The sequence below is a fragment of the Ursus maritimus genome, unplaced genomic scaffold (genome assembly GCF_017311325.1).
Source record: "Ursus maritimus isolate PB19 unplaced genomic scaffold, ASM1731132v1 scaffold_2, whole genome shotgun sequence".
NCBI lineage: Eukaryota > Metazoa > Chordata > Mammalia > Carnivora > Ursidae > Ursus > Ursus maritimus.
The window spans coordinates 19091349-19108195 of record NW_024424452.1 but is presented as its reverse complement, the minus strand read 5'-3'; the positions used below and the strand labels follow the sequence as shown (position 1 = coordinate 19108195).

General features: G+C 39.2%; 1 non-coding gene across 1 annotated transcript; it reads left to right on the top strand.

Moving 5' to 3' along the window:
• Positions 1–1028: 1028 nt before the first annotated feature.
• Positions 1029–1135, top strand: LOC121104124. The gene has a single exon (XR_005836494.1). It is a non-coding gene; the product is annotated as a U6 spliceosomal RNA (small nuclear RNA).
• Positions 1136–16847: the final 15712 nt, after the last annotated feature.

Here is a 16847-nt window from a genome sequence, read left to right as displayed (position 1 = left end):
TAAGTGCTACTCCATTGCTTGGCACAATTGCGTTCCTGAATGGTGCCCCAATGGGGTGTCAAATCAAATCTTAATCCTGTCAAATGCTGGCTCTGTGAGCTTCTGGAAGCAGGCATAAGGCCAAGCGAGGAGAGCTCAGGGGTCCTGTTCTAACTGGCCTGTGTAGGGGGGTCAGGTTGATCCACTCTCCTCAGTCTACAAGAGAAAGACTATCAGTCCTAACAAACATCCGGGGTCTTTAGAGATACCTTCTAATAGGTTTAATATGGTGACAAGCCATAGCGCGTGCCTAACTTTATGGTAAGGCTTGGCAAGGCTGACAGTGGTCAGAGGGCATGTGGTTGATAAAATGGTAGAAGGAGGGGTGGATGCATTTATTTAATTACCAAATAGTTAGACATTGGCTGGACACTATTCCAGACCCTGGAGCAATATCAATAAAGAAGACAGAGAAGATCTCTACACTCAAGGGGCTGATGTTCTAGACATGTCTCTCTCCAGTTCACTCTGGAACACCACGAGTCTTAAAAGATGAAGAAGAGCTTTCAAGAGATGTCATAGGATCAAAAAAAAAAAAAAAATCCCAGTCCCTCAGAGGTCCTGAGAATCCAGTCTTTCTTTCAGACTGCATGTCCTGACCCAACCAGCTTGCCCGGGTGTAGACCAGTTCCATGAATGAGAGGCTTCAGTGCTAGTGCCAGGTGAAACTCTCATTTCTCTCCCCTCTACATTCATGACATACTGGGGCATAGGCTCACTCACTATAGTCTCTTTCACCAGGGAGGTATCCCAGAGGCAGTGTGCCTCTGACTCAAATCCAGTCTGCTTGATGGTATGAAGAGGTAGCTAAGATCTCAGGCCCTAATGTCAAGGTTTCGATCTGGGCTCTGCCACTTACTGGCGTGTGACCTTGGGCAGGTCCCCTACTCTCTGAGTCTCATTTTCCTCCACCTAAAAATGGAGAGAAGTACCTACTTTTCAGAGTCAAAGTAAGGATTCATTGAGACAATTCAGATAAGAAATAAGTAGTGCTCGCTTCGGCAGCACATATACTAAAATTGGAATGATACAGAGAAGATTAGCATGGCCCCTGCGCAAAGATAAGAAATAAGTAAATGATAGCTATTATAGGAATAATAATTACTTTGTTACTACTATTCATGTTTATTTTGTTTTCATTGAGGTATGATTTATTCACAATACAACGCACAGATATCAAGTGTGCGGTGTGATGCAATCATGTAACCACCACTTAAACAGGGAATATTTCCATAGCCTGGAAAGTTCCCTCATGCCCCTTTCCAGTCAGTGCTCCCTCCCTGAGAGGCCATTGCTTTCTGACTTTTGTCATCATAGATTAGTTTTATCTGTTCTCGAAAGCCACAGGAATGGAATGAGAAAGTATATTGTTTTGAGGGTATTTTTCTTATTTTTCTCAACATGTTATTATTTTATATTTTTTGAGATTCATGACTACTGGGCTATACCCAGGTTGTGTGTATCTACGTTCGGTTCCTTTTGGTGCCAAGTAGTTGTCAAGTGTAGTGATTTGCTTATCCATTCGGTCTGCCCAAAGTGGTTACACCCACTAGCGACGTGTGGCGGTACAGTTGCTCATGACCTCGCCAAGATTTGGAGCTCTCACTCTTTGATCTTAGCTGCAGGTTTTGTTAGTATTTGGTGTGCTGCTTCACTCATTTGAGGGCTGTTATGGCCCTAAGCAAATGCTGCCTTTGCTGAGTATTTGTTGGGGAACCCAAGGACTTTGACTTCTCTCCTCGGCTCCAGGTGTTCCAGGATCTTCAGAATTGGAGGAATTAAAGTCATTTTGAAGTTGGTGGTTTCAACACAAGTTACCAGCCGCAGGCTCTCTCTTCTCTAGGAGTGGTTCCTCTCAAAGGCCACATCTGCGCACTGAACGCATCACTAGCTCCTAGACCAGTCCTTCCGTGAGTAGGGGGGAGAGGAGGAGCTCCTCCACAGTGGGGCTCAAAGCTTTATGTCCCCCAATCCACCGAGAATCCTGGGATGAGTGGCATTAGTGGACAACTCTTGACTGTGTGTGCCTTGAACCCATTCCCTCCACATTTCTCCTAATAGATCCCAGTTTTCCTTTGTGAGCCTCCCAATCTTCAGTTCTTAGAGTTAGAATCACGTTGACCCCACTCTCTGGTTCCAGATTGGTACCCATGACACAATTTTGGCATCCAGAGACACAGGTCACATTTCAGAGACGGACGTGTGACTGGGCTGCCTGAGGCCATGTGGGGTTTTGGTGTAGCGACTGAGAAAGAGACAGTGTCCAGTGGGGGACATTCAGAACTGCTGAGTCAAAGCTGCCAGACCACAGGAAGAGCACAGGCAAGAGATGGAGAGAGTGGCATTGTTTGAAACTTGGTATTTTTTCATTAAGCCTTATTAAGCTGTATTAAGATATAATGGACCTATTATAGTCATACTCTTTAAAGTGTACGATATGATGAGTTTTTATAGATGCGTATACCAGTGACACCATCTCTAAAATCAAGTTAATAAACACAACCACCATGCTCAAAATTCTCCTTGAGCCATTTTATAATCCCTGCCATTACACATTCCTGAGCAGTCTGCTCTGTCCCTATAGACTAGTGAGTACTTTCTGTCATTTTATGGAAACGGAATCATACAGCATGTAGTCTACTTTTTTGCTCTGGATTCTTCCACTCAGGATCATTTTCAACCCTGCTGTTGTGAGCTTTATTGGTTCATGCCTTTTCATTGCCGAATACTAATCCATCGTATGAACCTACCATAGTTTGTTTATCCGTTCGCCTCTTGGTGGACATCCAGATTGTTTCCCTTCTAGGTCTATCATGAATACAGCTGCTGTGGACGTTCATGCTCAGGTCTTTGGAGCAATTGTTTCCATTTATCTTGGGGAAATTCCTAGGCCTAGAATAACCTGTCCTGTTTAACTTTTAAAGAAACCAACAAACAGTGTTGTAAAGTGGTTGTACTTCATATCCCACCATCAAGGTAGGGGAGGTCCTCTTGCTTCACTTCCTTACCAACACTTTGCATGAGTGTCTTTCTTAATTTTAGCCATTTCAATAGCTGTCTATCATTATAGTTTTTATTTAATTTCCATAAAGACTAGTGACGAGCATATTGCCATGTATTTATTTGCCATCCATATATCTTCTTTGGTGAAGAATATGTCGGATCTCTTGCCCATCATTTTACCAGGTTATTTGTTTTCTTAGTAGTGAGACATTTAAGAATTCTTTATATATTCTACGTGCAAGTTTTTGTGAAATGTATGCTTTGAAAATACTTCCTCCCAGGTTGTACTTTACCTTTTGATTTCTGTAAGTCTTTTGAAGAACAAAAATGTTCAATTTTAATAAATTCTCATATATTGTTTCTTTTTATTATTTCTGGGGGGGGGTTGGTGTGTGTGTTCATTTTAAGAAATATTCCCTAACTTAAGGTCACTAACGTTTCCTCCATGTTTTCTGTCTAGAAGTTTTATATTTTAGCTCTTATATGTAGATCCATAGTCCATTGAGTTAAGTTTTGTATGTGAGGCAAGTGTTGAATTTCTTTGCCTTTTTTAAAAATATGGCTACTGAATTACTAATGAAAGGATTATTCTTTCCCCCAATGAATGACTTCACACTTTTGTGAAAAATCAGTTGACCATATATGTATGGGATCTATTTCTGGACTCTCAATTATCTATCTATCTATCTGTCTGTCTAATCTATCATCTATCTACCTGTCTAATCTTTATATCTTTACATAAATAAATAAATAAATATATATCTGTGTATATATATATATATTATATACATATCTTTATATAGAGATGTAGAAAGATTTTTACACCAATGCCCGCTGTCTTGATTCCTCTAGCTTTATAATAAGCCTCAAAATCAGATAATATGAGTTCTCCAACTCTGTTCCTCAAAGTTGATTTGGCTATTCTAAATCCTTTGCATTTCCATATAAATTTTAGAATCAGCTTATGATTTAGCACAAGAAAATAGCTTGCCGGGATTTTGATTGGAGTTTGAGGAGAATAGGCATCTTACAAACATCGAGTTTTCTGATCTACAAACACGGTCTATCTCTTTATTTTTTAGGTCTTCTTTAATTTATTTTGCCAATTTAAAAAATCATTTTTAGTGTACAAGCGTTCAACATCTTTTAGCAAAATCATCCATAGGTCTTTCATTTCTTAAAAAATAATGTCTAATTGCTCACTGCTAATATATAGAATTACAATTGAATTTCTGTCTTGAGTCTCTACAATGGCACTTTGAGCTTGTCTATTTGCCTGGGTCCTCCACTGGTCTCCAGTTCTTGTTCTTCTTCATTACGCTGGAGCATTTTGAGTATTTCTTATTCCTTGCCTTAGTCTCAGCCCACTTACTGGTCCCTTTGCATGGTATTCTTGGTCCCAGTTTCCATGCCCTCGTCATGAAGGCCAGCTTATCCTGAGCTCATCATTTGGAAGTTGCTCTGACCACTTACTTGTTGACACCTACTTAAGAGACATTGTACCCAAGATACTTACCATGCCTTTTCAAGAGGAACAAATTCAGCTGCCACAGATAAGTTGGTTTAGTTCAACCTCTGCCCATACCCTGATCATTCATCCCATTCCCTAGATACATGTAAACCACCAGTTTTTAAACTGAGTTTCCAGAATATCCCAGCTAGAATGCATAGTTTGTGAAGCTCTGCATTTTGTTAGAATAAAAGAAGCCTCCATAGTATGCATTCCTCCACATTCTCTGTGACATTATGGGGAGGGGCTCCTACTATAGTGTGAATTATAGAAGCAACAAATCAAAGATCATTCAATACTAAAAATATCCAGTTAGAAATGAAAGTGGGAGGAGGGGAAGCCCATTCACAATAGTCATAAAAACTATAAAATATCTATGAATAAATTTAGCAAGCACAGTACTTATCTGAATAAAACTATAAAATTTTATTGAAGAACATAAAACATGATCTGAATTAATGGAGAGACATAGCTTGCTCCTGAGTGGGGTGACTTTGTATCATAAAATATCCACCCTTTCCAAATTAATAAAACTATTTACCAAAATTTCTATCAGAATCCCCATTTAAAAAAATATTTTTTCCTTTTTGCATTGATTATTTTTTAGGAGAATGGGACAAAATAAGTTGACTAAAGAACAAATTTGGGTATTTTGAAAATCAGGAGTGTCAGAGTGAAAATTATCCTACCAGCTATATAAAAACATACTCTGAAGATACTCTAATCAAAACAGTATTGGCATAATAATAGATTTTGTAGTAGAAAGTGAAAGAATACAGAACAGATCCTGGTATATAAATAAATTTAGTATCTGATATAGATGATATTTTAATTCAAATAAGAAAACGAAAGGCCATTTAGCACAATGTTCTGGCACAACAGGCCATCTGTCTGGGAAGATACAAAGTTTAACCCCTACAATAAACAATATATAGAAATAAGCTCCAGCTGAATGAAAGATGTAATAATGAAAATAATTCACAGCAAAATATGATATACACTTAAGGAAAATGTTTGTAAGACCTCAGGTTAAAGGAAAACATCTTAAATAACACAGAACATTCAAAAAACCACCACTGAAAAATAAAGATACGGGAAATATGTTGTCATAAAATCAAAAGACAAGTGATAGATTGAGAAAAATATAAATCTGAGACATTGCAAAGAAAAAGCTAATGTTTTTATGCAGGGGACTGAGAAATTTTTGTTGTTAATAAGAGTTTTTTGTTTTTAGTTATTTTATCATATGTATAATTAATATGTGTTATTATAATCGTTTCAGGTGAGGTGATGTTTGTACACACTGTGAAATGATCACCACAATAAGGCTGGTTACCATCTTTCACCATACAGGGGCCATACAATATTACTGACTATATTCCCCATGTTGTACTTTACATCCCCATGACCTATTTATTTTATAAGTGGAAGTTTGTACTTCTTGATCCACTTTGCCCATTTTGCTCCCCCCAACCCCATCCCCTCTGGCAACCACAAATCTCTTCTCTGATTCTATGAGTCTATACATTGTTTGTTTTCTACATATAAGTGAAATAATGCAGTGTTTGTCTTTCTCCAACTGGCTTATTTCATTTAGCATAATCATAGTCTCAAGTTTCATCCATGTTCTCAAAAAAGATTTCCTTTTTTATGGCTGCATAGTATTCCTGTTGTTGTTGTTTTTTTCCCCCCCTCCTAGGGGTTTTATGGTTTCAGGTCTTACATTCAAGTCTCTAATCCATTTTGAGTTAATTTTTTATATCACATAAGTAAGTGGTGTAATTTCATTCTTTTGCATATAGCTGTCCAGTTTTCCCAACATCATGTATTGAGGAGACTGTCATTTCCCCATTGTATATTCTTGCCTCCTTTGTCATAAATATGATTGACTGTATATGTGTGGTTTTATTTCTGGGCTCTCTAGTCTTTTCCATTGATCTATGTGTCTGTTTTTATGCCGTTACTGCACTGTTTTGATTATTATAGCTTTGTAGTATACTTTGAAATCAGGGAGTGTAATAACTCTGGCTTTTTTATTTGTTCCCAAAATTGTTTTTTGGAGGAGGTCTTTTGTGATTCTAGATTTATTTGTTCTAATTCTGTGAAAAATGCCTTTGGAATTTTGATAGGGATTGTGTTGAATCTGTAGATTGCTTTGGGTAATATGGACATTTTAACAATATTAATTCTTCCAATCTATGAGGGTGGAATATTTTTCCATGTATTTGTGTTATCTTCAATTTTAACTCCTTGGTTAAATTTATTCCTAGGTATTTTATTAATTTTGATATGATCGTGAATGCAATTGTTTTAATGATTTCTTTTTTAAAAAATATTTTATTTATTTATTTGAGAGAAAGAGAGCACAAGCAGAGTGAGGAGCCAAGGGAGAAGCAGACTCCTTATTGAGTAGGGAGCCTGATGCAGGGCCTGATCCTGGGACTCCAGAATCATGACCTGAGCTGAAGGCAGACACTTAACTGACTGAGCCACCCAGGCACCCCTGTTTTCATGATTTCTATTGCTGATCATTTATTATTGGAGTATAAAAATGCAATATATTTTTGTATATTAATTTTGGATCCTGCAACTTTACTGAATTCATCTATTAGTTTTAACAGCTTTTTGGTGGAGTCTAAGGCTTTGTATATATAGTATCATGTCATCTGCAAATAGTGACAGTTTTACTTCTTCCTTTCCAATATGGATTCCTTTAATTTATTTTTCTTGCCTAATTGTTGTGGCTAGGAATTCCAATACTACGTTGCATAAAAATGAAGAGAGCTGGCATTCTTGTGTTGTTCTAGATCTTGGAGCAAAAGCTTTCAGTTTTGGGGGTGCCTGGGTGGCTCAGTTGGTTAAGCCTCTGACTTTGGCTCAGGTTATGATCTCAGGGTCCTAGGATCAAGCCCCATGTTGGGTTCTGCACTCATCAGGGAGTCTTCTTGTCCCTGTGCCCCTCCCCCAGCTCATTCGCTCTTTCTCTTTCAAATAAATGGATAAAATCTTTTTAAAGAAGCTTACAGCTTTTCACCAATGAGTATGATATTAGCTGTAAGTATGTCATATATCCCTTACTATGTTGAGATATGTTCCCTCTAAACACACTTTGTTGAGAGTTTTTATCATAAATCGTTGTTGAATTTGTCAAAGCTTTTTTTCTGCATCCGTTGAGATGATCATATGATTTTTATCTTTCATTTTATTGATGTGGTGCATTGTGTATCATGTTGATTGATTTGTGGATGTTTAATCATCCTTGCATTCCTGGAATAAATCCCCCTAGATCATGGTGTATGATCCTGTTAATGTATTGTTGAATTAGGTATGCTAGAATTTGTGGAGGATTTTTGCATCTATGTTCATTAGGGATACTGGCCTGAAGTTTTCTTTTCTTTGTGGTGTCCTTGTCTGGGTTTGGTAACAGGGTAATTTTGGCCTTATAAACTGAGCTTGGAAGTGTCTCTTCCTCTTCAAAATTTGGCAGAGTTTGAGAAGCATAGGTATTAAAACATTTTTTGAATGTTTGGTAGAATTCAACAGGGTGAGTGGGACCATATGTGACCCTTTTAAATGAGGAGTTTCAGTTTGTTATAGCACTTTAGGTCCCTTGGACATCAGTACTGCTGGTTTTCTAAGCCAGATGTGTTGGGATCTCATCTCCCCAGTGTAGTTCCCAGGGGTGGGTGCCTGATCAAGGGTACAGATGCTTTGATCTTCTGGGAGAAGTGCTGGACTGGTGAGATCTCCCCCTATTGTATTTCACTGCACTGGAGGGTGGGGGGTTGATGAAATCGTATCTATGCCTCTCTACCCTTCTCTAGGTGGTCTTGTTATCTCCTTTGTGTGGAGAAGCAGTTCATCTAGTTCTCAGTTATTTTTCATAGGTAAATAATCTGTATGTATCTGTAGATTTGGTATGTCCATGGAAGGAGGTGAATTCAGGATCTTCCTATACCACCATCTTGCGGAAGTCCTTCCAAGATGTTAAGAAAAAATTTAGCATCTCAAAAAAAAGTTACTAACAAATGATATCAATAGAGTATTGGTAAAGACAATGGTAGGTATTTTTTGACCCACGAATCTCCATAGTGTAACATAATACAAGTTTCTGTATCGCATGAGACTGGGTCTTCCTGTGCAGTAGGTGGCCATTCCCGTGGTTGTTACAGACCCAAGCTCCTTCCGTCTTACAGCTCCACACTTCTCTAGGGCCTCAGAATCTTTGCCTTAAGCTGACACTTGGGGGAAAGGCATGAAAGATCACAGGTGGGAGGCTTGGGGGAAACAGGTGTGGGAGTGAAGAAAGCACATACTTCTGGTCACATCCCATTGGCCAGAACTCAGTCACATGACCATACCAAACCGCAAAGAAGGTTGGGAAGTGTAGTCTAGTTGTGTGCTCAAAAAGAAGAGGAAATGGGGCTTGATGATCAACTGCCACAATTTGGCAACTCACAAGAGCAGAAATTAGAAGCCAATAAACATATGATAAGATCCCCAAACTTATTAGTATTAGAGGAAACCAAATTAAAGCATCACTTCTCATTTGATAGACTGAAAAGAAATACAAGTGTTAACATACAGGTATGGCAAAGATTTGAGGGGAAGGAATACTTTCATGCATTTCTGTTAATAATAAGAAATACTACAGTCTGTTTGGGAAGCTGGCTGGCAATATTTCTTATACTGCATATAGCCTCCATTCCAGAAATCCCACTTCTGAAAATCTATTGCACAAAAACAAATGTATGAGTAATAAAAATGTGTATATGAAGATGTTGTTGAAGCATGTTTAAAATGGCAAAAACAAAAGCCAGAAATGTCCCGGATGTTGACCCATCAAAGAAGAGTTGAACAAAGCTCAGTACATTTATTCTGTGAGACATTATGCAGTTGTAAAAAGAGAGAGAAAGAGAGACAGAATTTGATTTACACATATTATTCTATAGGTATATTTACGATGTCCTGTTAAGTGCAAAAGAACCAAGGTGTAAAAGCTAATCTGAGTCTTGCCTAATTTTGTAAAATTATTTTCATAAAACATTTTGTGTATAAGTTTACATATGATTGTGTGAGTAAGAGTTATGAACAGTTCGTTCCAGTGGTTGAGATAGCCAAGAGGCATTTGAAACAAACACACAAAATGATCGTAGTGTAAAATAAATATCACGAGTTTTACAAGCATGGGTTAAATCATTCATCCATATATTCATTCAAGTTATCTATTAACCCAAACCTCTCACTGGGTACTGACCTAAACAGATATAACAGATGTGATTTGCATTTTCAAGGAGCTTGCTGCCTAATATGATGTTGGGCATGAGCAGGTGAGCAAAGACAATACTGTGATAAATGCTTTAATGGGAAAACTTTGGAAGAGGGGCAGTTAACTTCACCTCAATGGACGTAGAAGACAATACCTATGTTCATATTCTGACACAATAAGTATCTAGGTATATGTGCATAGAAGTTTCTAGACTCAGTTTTCCCATCTTTAACGGGTGCTGAAAATCCCTTAACTTACAGGATTGTTGTAAGGACTGAGTGAAATAGTAATTATAAATAGTCTATCAGAACCTGGAAAGTAGTAGAATCCTGGTAAAATTAGGTACCTTTGACTTTCTCTCAAATCACGATGCTGTGTCCTTTCTCCAGTATTAGGCAAGCTGCAAGGAGGGGAAGGGAAGCATTTCCCCCAACCTGCATTTACTTCATCTCTCGTGGTTTTACCCTCTGAGAGTAAATGATACAGCCTCTGTTGTCAAATGCTATTAACCTATAAATGTGTCCTAAGAGACATGACTTAGTGATGCAGAAAACCTTCATGCCTGGTTCCTTGAAAATGCTCAGAGTGGTTCTGGGGAGCCTGGGTGGTGTTTATCATGAATGAGGTCCCAGCAAGTCATGAGCAGTCACATCCAGACATCTCCAAGATCAGACCTGGGATGGCTCTCATTTAGTGTCCTATTTTTATTTATTCATTTAAACATTTTTAATGGTAGAAGTTGTTTCTTGGAATTGTAGCAGAAATCCTTTTTTACAGCATCCTTTCCCTCCTCGTCTTGTGAAAATATGCTGACTTTATGTTGAGAAGCCTCTTCTCCCCCACTCAGCCAGCCTGGGGTTTTAGTGGGAATGACCACAACCCCAGCTACAGGGATGGTGGACATGTGACCAAGGTCTGCTGGGTCAGGGCATGTAATGCACAAGAAAACACTGGTTGGTTGAGAGCTAATAGACATCTGCTCCTGGATTTTTGCTGGTCCTATTATAAAAGAGAAGGGTTCTGTTTAGGAGGGTACCTTTAGCTTCCAGGATCTACCACGTGAGGAAGGAGTTTTCTCACTTTGTATGTGAAATCTTCCAATATTTTAGTATTTGCAACTAATTCAATTTTTTAAAAAGTTTATTTATTATTTTAGAGAGGGGCAGAAGGAGGGAGGGAATCTCCAGCAGACTCCCCACTGAGTGTGGAGCCTGATGTGGGGCTCAGTCCCACAACCCTGAGATCATGAGCTGAGCCAAAATCAAGTTGGGCGCCTAACCGAGCCACCCAGGCACCACACAACTAATTCAATTTTTAAAAAGGAACGCTATGTGGTCCCAATAAAACACACCTACAGGTTGCATCCAGTGGACAGTATCTTTGTAAACTCTGGCATAAACCTTCCAGCAAGGCATGCCTCTAGAGCAGCCCTGTGAACTGTTCATCCAGTGTGGTCTGAGATGGGCCAATCAAGAGAACAGTGGAGCATTTTCATCCAGCTATCTTCATAGAATGAGTAAATAATGATAATTTTCTTTCCATTCATTCAACAATAAAACAGTGGTGTTTACAACTTCTGGTTTCTAGTTAAACACACAAGATTTGAATCCCATATCAGCCGCTACCAGCTTTGTGATGGTGTTAATAATAGTATCTACCACCTAAGGTTGTGCATTCTGAGGATTAGGGGAGGTAATTAGTCCTCAGGAACATCTTGATTGTCTCCTTTAAGAGAGAAGGCACCCACAGAAAGAAGACATGTTCCCCAGTCGCCCAGCATCCAGGCCAGTGTTGCAGATCCCTTGGTACCTTTTTCCTGGAAGTAGTTTCCAAATCTCTGCCCCTTTCTCAAGTATCACAGGGTCTGTTCTTCCTTCTGTGTCCTCTGCACAGACAAGAATTGAAACAGTCTCTCTTCTTCCATGGAACCTGTCTTGGAAAAAAAAGTTCAACGTGTCCTATCATTAGGATCACTGGGGTTTAGATTTGTGTTGGTTTTCCTGTTCTTCTCTCTCTCTCTCTCTCCCTTTGTACCTCTATAAGAGGGCACGCATTGTATGGAGCACTGGGTGTTATACGCAAACAATGAATCATGGAACACTACATCAAAAACTAATCATGTACAGTATGGTGACTAACAAAACATAATAAAAAATTTTTAAAAAACAACACTATCTCCTTTCTCTCCTTTTTTTACCTCTCCATTTATATGTTGATCCTTTGTTTCTTTTTTCTAGTTCTCTTTCCCCTACCGCCTTGCTTTACACATTCCTTCTCACCACGTCTCATTCTTCCTTCCTATTCCTACATCTGTCAAGTAAGGAAAACTAACTGTATCATTGTGACCTCTTTAAGGTTTAGAAAAAACACATTTTAAATTCCTAACATTGCCTGGATATAGCAGGCGCTTAATAAATGGGGGGATGTTCTTCATTTTCTTGTTCCTTTGACTCTGGCCTCTTCTTTTCTCTTTCTCATTTCCTTACTTAGATAGCTTCTTGGCATCCACCCTCTGCCTTCCACCCCCACCTTTGCTGTCAGGTTCATATCAGCACCTTCTTCACCCCCGCAGCTCAGTGAGGCAGCTGCCTTCATTCAAACCATTAACAGCCCTTTCCTGGCTTTTTTATTGTTCCTTCTTCATTTGAGATGCACAATGGTAACTTGTTATGTTGTTAAGATGATTGACTATATATCACAAGAGAAAAGAGCTACATTTCGTGAACTTCAGAAATGTTCTCAATAAAGGCATATTTGCTCTATGTACATTTTAATTATCTTTGTCAAAGGATTATTTTAGATGCTAGAGGAAGAACTGCTTGGAAGTCATCAGGTAGAGTTTGGCTTACACCCAAAGTGCTCTCCAAGGTGCTGAAACTTGAACCCACACGGTGTCTTCACTTAATTCCCTTTGAGAGGGTGGACGGAAGGTACTCATTCAGGCACATGCTTGACAGACACTGCTACAATAGCATCTCGTGTTGCACTTTTTGAATACATTACCTGGAATTCATACCTCACTCCTATAATGTCATTTCTTGGCTCAGGAATTTTTAATGTTTTTTTTTTCTTACCACAACAAGCTCTTGTGGCTCTGTTTTTGCGACAGCATGAAGTTCTGGCAAAGAGCATGGTTTCTGGAGCCATCCCCTCCCCCCCATCACTAACTAGCTGTGTGACCTTGGGAATATCACTTAATCTCTTTGTCCCTCTGTAAAATGAGAATGAATGGGAATAATAACATATCCACCAGATAGGTTTTGTAAGGGTTAAATGAATTAATGTATGTAAAAATGCTTAGCAAAATCCCCATCCTGTATTAAGTGCCATGTAAGAGTGAGTCAACAAAATCTTTCAAATCCAAATCCTATGAAAACAGTTTGTCTCTCCACTTTATGTAGAGTAGCAGGGCGGAATTCACTGTGAAGTGAGTAATAATGGCTTCTCTGAATACCACTCGAAGCCAGACATTGTGCTAGGTGCCTTACAGGTGTGCCTAGGTGTAATTATTATCCCTGTGCTGCAGGTGAGGGGATAAGACACTGAAAGCTAACGGTGCTACTTTGGATCACTCACCTCTTAGTATTTTATTAAGAAGCTGGTTGTTAGGAGCAAGTGAAAAATATAACAAAACTGTCTTATGCAAAGAAGTGGAGGATTTATTGCTCAGGTAACTAGAAAGTCCAAAGGGGGAATTCCTAGCTTTAGGCTTAGGCGAACCAGGTGATTAAGTGATACTGTCTGGAATCCGTCTTTATTATCTCTTGGCCGTGTTTATTCTCTGTTGGTCTTACACTGAAATAGGCTCTCCCTACACGNTGGCAAAACAAGAAAAAACATACTTATGATCTTTTCAACTTTTGAAGCCCTTGTGTATTTTCCCTCTCCATTCATGTGGTTATCCGAAGCTGGTTTTCTGTGTGGTTCTTTTCCTTCTAGTTGAGCCTGTTTTACTCTTGTGATTTCCATTTAATTCATTAATTTTATAATAATGCTTTGGGTCTTGGGTGCCTGGGTGGCTCAGTCGGTTAAGCGTCTGCCTTCAGCTCAGGTCATGATCCCAGTGTCCTGGGATCGAGTCCCGCATCAGGCTCCCTGCTCAGCGGGGAGTCTGCTTCTCCATCTACCCCTCCCCCCGTTCATCCTCTCTCTTTCTCAAATAAATAAATAAAATCTTAAAAAAAATAATGTTTTAGGTCTCAATTTGTCTCCGCAAATCCACAATACCTCTTTCATTCCATTCTGTTGTTTTATTACCTCAACTCGAAGCTTTCGTATTACTGAAATCTTGTTCTAATCAACATCTTTTTCTGTAGTTTCAGGTACTCCTCATGCAATTCCCTGAGCTACGTTTTCTTTCCAACGGTTTCTTCACCAGTCTTTTGTGAGCTATATTGCATGTTTCTCTATTACTTGTCTTGTAATTGCATTAGTAGATGTTCTGTGTTGCAGTGTCTTTACAAGCTTCTTGTTCATACTAAACATGGGTGCTCTTTTCACACCTTCTATTTGAAGTAAAAAAAAAAAAAAGAGTGAATTTTCTCTGCTTTCTTTGCTCCTTATCTGAAAACTGCTTATCTCTCTGGTGAGCAAGAACTTGAGTCTGGGCATCGTTAACTTGCACTTTTATACACACACACACACACACACACACAATCCAGATACATATAGTCATACACACATACATATATATGTATATGATTCATACATGAGAATAAATACATTCTTGTATACATACATGTACATATACATGCTCCTACACATATACATACATATACACACATACTCATGAACATATATACACATACACACATACTCATACACATATATGTATATATACATGCACACACACATCCTCATACTCATACACATAAACAAAAAGAACATGAGGTGTGAGATGGGGCCTAGAGAAGGCTTAGCTATAGAAATAGCTGGGTCACCAAGGCTGTCCCCCACCCACTCTCTCTCATTCTCCATCTCTGTCTCTCTCTCTTGTTGAGTGCCTGAGATCTAGGTCTTTCCCCCTTACTTGAAGGTATATTTCAATGACTCGAGAAAATTAATTCACACTTTGAATATTATACCTAATTAGGTCTAGGGGGCCGAAAAAAAAGGCAGAACTTAATGGTTTCACCTGTCTCAGCAAAAAGAATTTTCTGGTAAGTAGCCAAGATTGAAAGCTGTTCTGTAACTTCTAATGGGCAGCTCCTCAGGCCATGTCTCCTTAAACCAAGAAGTATTGATAAGCATTTTCTTGACTCCCTCTGGCCCCATGCCCACTACAATGCTGGTGAACGCAGGCTGGGTTAGAAGCTCTGTGACGTTTTGTCAGAATATTCTGTTTCTTTTCTTCATTCTCATGTTTTAAGGATTTTAACATTAAGTTGGATCCCTTCATTATATAGTTGCTGCTAGCAATTTTTTGTGGCTTTTACTATTTTATTAATTTCATGAGTACTAGGGGAATGTAGATGTATGTACAACTTGAACATATGACCTTTGTCCAGAAGCCCCATTAACTCTCTCATAAAAAAAAAGAAAGTTAGGAAATTGATGTTCTAAGACTTCGGGTTGTTCTAAAATACTCAGTAATTAAGTAACAGAGATAAGACTTAGAATCTCTTCTTTTAATTCCAGTCCTAGTGAGCTTTTCCTTTTGCCTACGCTTTTTTCAATGTATATTTTCCAATTCCACTGGGGTTGGAAACACAGAAGATGAGCTTAAGCCACAGCATGAGGAAGGGAAGCTTACTTAACTGACAGAGCTCCTTGATTTATTTTTTTAAGACTTATTTATTTATTTTAGAGAGAGACAGAATGCAAGTCGGGGGAGAGGGGCAAAGGGAGAGAAACTCAAGCAGACTCCGTGCAGAGCGTTGAGCCCAATTCAGGGCTCAAGCTCACAACCCTGAGATCATGACCTGAGCCAAAACCAAGAGTCGGACACTTAGCCAACTGAACCACCCAGAGCACCCGAAGAGACACAAGACTCTTGCTTCTGTAAAACAAGAACACACATAAAGAGGGTCCATTTCAATAAGTTCTACAAAGACAAGTAGGTGATGTGACAGAATAACAAAGGTCAAAAGAGGCAAGCAAGTCTTGGTGATCTAATTATTTCTATAGCTAAGCTTTGTCTCTCTGCCCTACTGCCCCACCTCACACCTCACATGTTCTTCTCACCCACCTCTTACAGCTTACATGATGTAGACAGAGAAAGTGTTCAGGGGGTTGGTGATATTGTGAGATCTGAGGGATGAGAGAAGGACATACATGTGAAAAGAAGACAGAAATATTCCAAAGCCCTGAGGCAAGACAAGGGTTTGGAGACATGGAGGACTGGCGTGGAGACCAAAGTGGCTGAAGTTAAGGGATAAAAGGGGCTGATGGGAAGAGATGATGCCAGAGAGGAGGGCAGAGGCCTGATTGTGCAAGATGATTGTACCAAAGGGTTTGCTCAATTGTCAAATAGTCCAGTGGCTTCCTGAAGAAGGCCGCTTGTGTAAGAGAATTTTAAAGAGGGGGATTATAGATACTGGAGGTAGTGACGCAGTACTAAATGACCAGGACAGTCTCTCTCAGAGGTGGTGACTTCACAGCACCGAGTGAGGAGAGCTCTGTGGATTGGTATACTGCAAAGAGCTCACAGCTGTAAGGCGTTAGGGGAAGCCAAGCCTCTGGTTTTTCTAATGATTCGAGATGCCCACCCAAGACTGTAATACATTCCTCAGGCATTTTCTCTTTATGTCTGAACATTGGCTAAGAATCTTCTTTTCATTTCCCCAGTTACATCTCGCTTGCCTGTGTCTTCCACTTTGTAGGATGGATGTAAAGGTTAATTCCACATCTGTAATTTCAGGAAGTGTTTTCTTCCAGGCTGCCAACACCTTTGATGATTTGTCTTGGCTGTTGTGCAATAGAATGTCACTTCACTCCACTCACCCTTTGAAAACAGCCTATTTAAAGAAGGATGATTTGGGGTTAGAGTCAATAAAATCCAGTGGTAAGCAATTCTTCAGCATGTTT